This window comes from Chionomys nivalis, chromosome 9 (assembly GCF_950005125.1).
Source record: "Chionomys nivalis chromosome 9, mChiNiv1.1, whole genome shotgun sequence".
NCBI lineage: Eukaryota > Metazoa > Chordata > Mammalia > Rodentia > Cricetidae > Chionomys > Chionomys nivalis.
In genome coordinates, this window is record NC_080094.1 from 13,575,062 (window position 1) to 13,580,128 (window position 5,067).

Below are 5,067 nucleotides of genomic sequence, written 5' to 3' on the forward strand. Positions count from 1 at the left end.
TTGCCTGTCTAAAACACCTGATGGTCTAATAAAGAACAGAATGGCCAATAGAGGCAGGAGAAGGGATAGGCGGGGCTGGCAGGCAGAACAAAGAGGAGAAATCTGGGAAGAGAGATCAAAGAAGGTGCAGCAAGAGAGAGGATGCTGGGGACCAGCCATGGAATAAGAATGAAAGTAAGATACACAGAAGAAAAGGAAAAAGCCCAGAGGCAAAAGGTAGATGGGAGAATTTAAGAAAAGCTGGCTAGAAACAAGCCAAGCTAAGGCCGGATTTATAATAATAAGCCTCCACGTCATTTATTTGGGAGTTGGGTGGTGGGCGCCCCAAAAGAGTAAAACCACAGAGGCATGCCTTTGAAGGTGCTATCTTGTCCTTGATAGCTTGTCCTTGATGCTGAGGACTTCCCCACAGCAGAGACAGCTGGCTATGGATGGAAACCTCTGACATAATGACCCAAAGGCCATCATCCTCCCCTTTAGTTGTTACCGAAAGGTTTCAGACTCGGGGTGTGTGCTGGCTAGTTTTATGTCTACTTGATAAAAACTATTGTCGCCGGGCAGTGGTGGCGCAGGCCTTTAATCCCAGCACTCGGAAGGCAGAGGCAGGCAAATCTCTGTGAGTTTGAGACCAGCTTGGTCTACAGAGTGAGTTCCAGGACAGGCTCCAAAGCTACAGAGAAACCCTGTCTCAAAAAAACCTATTATCAGAGAGAAGAAAGCCTCAACTGAGAAAATGTTCCCGTATAATTGGGTAGTAGGTAGAATTAATGCTGGAGGACCCAGACCTATTGTGGGGGGAGCCGTCCCTGGGATGGTGGTCCTGGGTTCTATAAGAAAGCAGGCTGAGCAAGTCATGAGGAGCAAGCCAGTAAGCAGCATCCCTCCATGGCCTCTGCATCAGCTCCTGCTGAAGGTTCCTCCAGTTTGAGTTCCTGCTCTGAATTCCTTTGAGAATGAACATGATGTAGAAGTATAACAAAATAAACCCTCTTCTTCCTGAGTTGCTTTTTGTCTTAGTTAGGGTTTTTATTGCTGTGAAGAGACAACATGATCATGGCAACTCTTTTTTTTTTTTTTTTAAAGATTTATTTATTAGGGCTGAAGAAATGACTCAGAGGTTAAGAGCATTGCCTGCTCTTCCAAAGGTCCTGAGTTCAATTCTCAGCAACCACATGGTGGTTCACAACCATCAGTAATGGGGTCTGGTGCCCTCTTCTGGCCTGCAAGCATACACACAGACAGAATATTGTATACATAATAAATAAATAAATAAATAAATAAATAAATAAATAAATATTAAGTTTTATTTATTATGTATAGTGTTGTGTTTGTATGTCTGCCGGCATGCCAGAAGAGGGCACCAGATGGTTTTGAGCCACCATGTGGTTGCTGGGAATTGAACTCAGGACCTCTGGAAGAGCAGGCAATGCTCTTAACCACTGAGCCATCTCTTCAGCCCTGTACAGCAACTCTTATAAAGGAAACATTTAACTGGGGTGGCTCACTTACAGTTTGAGAGGTTCAGTCCATTATCACCACGCCAGAGAGCATGGATGCATGAAGGCAGACACAGTTGGTACTGGAGAGGTGGCTGAGAGTCCTACATCTTACAAGCAACAGGAAGTCAACTGAGACCCTGGGCAGTATCCTGAGCATAGGAAACCTCAAAGTCACAAACAGTGGCACACTTCCTCTAACAAGGCCACACCCACTCCAACAAAGCCACATCTCCGGATAGTGCCACTCCCTATGAGATTATGGGGGCCAATTACATCCAAACTACCACATTCCACTCCCTGGCCCCCATAAACTTTTAACAGTATCATAATGCAAAATACATTTAGTTCAACTTCAAAAGTCCCTATAGTCTATCACAGTCTCAAAAATGTTCTAAAGCCCATGGTTCAAATACAATCTCTTAATTGTTACCACCTGCAAAAATCAAAATCAAAAAGCAGATCACACACTTCCAACATATATACACAGAAAATACATTAAAATTCCAAAACATAGGGAAGGGAGCATAGCAAGGAAATCTGTACCAAAGCAAGACTGAAAACCAGCTGGGCAAACTTCAAACTCTGCATCTCCTTATCTGATGTCAAAACACTCTTCAGATCTCCAAATCAGTTCAGCTTTGTTGACTGCAACACACTTTTTTCTCTTGGGCTGCTTCCACTCCGTTAGCAGCTCTCCTTGGCTGGGATCCCATGACTGGCATCTCTAACATCTTAGGTTCTCTAAGGCAATCGAGGCTTCGACTTCACAGCTTCACGCAATGGCCTCCATTCAGGGACACCCTGACATATGCGAGGTCTGAGCAGCTTTATCCCCTAACTCTTTTCTTCCATCCTTAACTCTAAACCAAGAACTACATGACTGAAGCTGCCAAGCTGTGCTGCTTGCTTGGGCTGGAACGTGGCCCCTCATTCAATTACATCTTCACCAGCTGTCTGTCACTACTTAAGCTTGGCTGTCCTGAAACTCGCTCTAGCCCAGGTTGGTCTTAACTCAGATCCGCTGCCTCTGCCTCCCGAGGGCTGGGATTAAAGGCGTGACCACCACACCTGGCTCTAAACTTTTCTTCAGTTCCTTTTCACAAATTGAGAATTTAGCTGGGTGGGATCTTGCCCCGAGGTCACTATTCCCTTTATTCCAAATTTCTTAATCTCCTTGAACACAGAATTTAGCTTCATTCCACTTAACTCCATTCCTTTTCTCCTCAAACTTTACATTTTCTTGTTCCCTTTCATTATAAACCTTCATTACTTACCACTAATAACCACACAATGGAGTCTATACTAGGCTGTTTTGAGATTTCCTCCACCAAGGGAATTAATCCAAAATTCTTCACTTTGGCCTCAGATAGGGCAAAAGGCAGCCACTTTCTTCACTAGAATGTCACCAGACCAGTCACTAGGCTACACACTAGCACTCTTCTCTGAAACCTCTTGGCCCCCACAGTTCATCAAATCCCACCCAGCACCGCTGTCCTCCATGCTCCATGCTCTAATACTGTGGCCCACTCAGTAGCACTTAGAGCATTCCACTGCTTTCTTAGCCCAGACTCCCAAAGTCCACATTCCTCCAAACAAAAACATGGCGAGGCCTATCACAGCAATACCCCTCTCCTGGTACCAACTTCTGTCTTAGGGCTCTTATTGTGCTGTGAAGAGACACCATGACCACGGCAACTCATAGAGAAAATATTTATTTGGGGTGGCTCATTCAGTTTCAGAGGTTCAGTCCATTATCATCACGACAGGGAACATGGATGCAAGCAGACATGGTACTGAAGAGGAAGCTGAGAGTCTTACATCTTGCAGGCCAACCGGAAGTCGACTGAGACACTGGGCAATATTATGAGCATAGGAAACCTCAAAGTCTATCCCTACAGTGGCACACTTCCTCCAACAAGGCCATACCTACTCCAATACCTCCTATAGTGCCAGTCCCTATGAGACTGTGAGGCCCAATCACATTTTTGGACATGATGTTTTGTTGCAGCAAAGACACTCTAAAACAAGGCTCAAAGGCTCTACTAGATTGGTCATTCTTTGTAAAAGAAACCTACTAGATATTAATGGCTTGACAGGCAGACAGCAACATGGCAGGGGCACTGAGGGGATGGCAATCCCAAATCTTTTGGTTACCTCATGTACTTTGCCAGCGGCAAGAAGAAAAAGGAAACAAGGCATACTCTCTTAGCTACTTCACTATTGCCGTGAAGCAACATAACGACCAAGGCGGCTTATAAAAGAAAACATTTATTCTGGCTCATGGTTCCAGAGGGTTAAAAGCCCGTGATCATCATGACCAGGAGGAGCACGGGAGCAGGTAGGCAGACATGAAGCTGGAGCAGCAGCTAAGAACTTACATCTGATTCACAAGTTGAAGGCAGAGACGTAACAGAAAGTATGGTGGGCTTTTGAAACCTTAAATCCTTCCCTCAGTGACACATCTCTTCCAACAAGGTCACACCTCCTAATCCTTCCCAAACAGTTCTATCTGGGAACCAAACATTAAAATATATGAGGCTATGGGAGCCATTCTGATTCAAACCCCTCCCCATTCTTTAAGATACTGGGATGGGGGGGGCGGCTGGTGAGACTTGTCTGCAATTCTAGTGCTCAGAAGGCACAAATAGGATGATCACCAGGCCACCTTGGGGACACAGTGAGACCCTTTAAAATAATGTATCAAAGCACCTTAAGTGCCTGGTGCAGCCCATCTTCTTCTGGCTGGCTTGGTGGCACAGGCCTTTAATCCCCAATACCTGCCTTTAATCTCAGCGCTCAGGAGGCAGAAGGAATTCTGTGAATTGTAAGCCAGCCTTCTCTACATATTAGGATCTTGTCTCTAAAAGAAAGGAGAAAAAGAGGAAAAGGAAAAAGAGCTGGGCGGTGGTGGCACACATCTTTAATCGAGAGAGAGAGAGAGAGAGAGAGAGAGAGAGAGAGAGAGAGAGAGAGATGCACAGACATTAACTCCTCTCTAAAAAATTCCCGACCTCTGCCATCCTCCGAAGCACCCTTGTTGATTCCGGACCAGCCTTTTCTGTCCTCAAACCTCGGTTTTCCCATCTGTATACGCCCCCCCCCCCCTCCGCACGGCACAGCAAACCTAACCCGAGAGGACCCGATCGGGCTCGAGAGGCGCCTTAAATCATAGGCGAAAAGCCAGAATAGCAGACGTTTCCTCCCGCTCACACCTCTAAGCCACCCTGGGAGGTGACGTTTCCCCCAGCGACCCGAAGAGGTGTGGCCAGATGCTGGGCGCCACGCCCACAAGAGCTAGGCGCCTCCGCCACGCCTCATCCTGCGTGCCTCGGAGGGACCTGCGTGACGTCACTGCACTTCCCCTGTAGCCATCCGCCACCAGAAAAAGTAGTCCCCCACCCCAGCTGCCCTCACCCCCAGGTCAAACAGAATATAAACTTCTAGAGTCTTTCTGTACCCGACCACTGTTCTGAGCCCTCCGAGAGACCTTCTAAGACTCCGCAAATCGGTCTTTCCTCGGGGGCGGCGGCGCAAGTAGTCCCGGCTCAAGGGAGGGTGATGGGTTCCT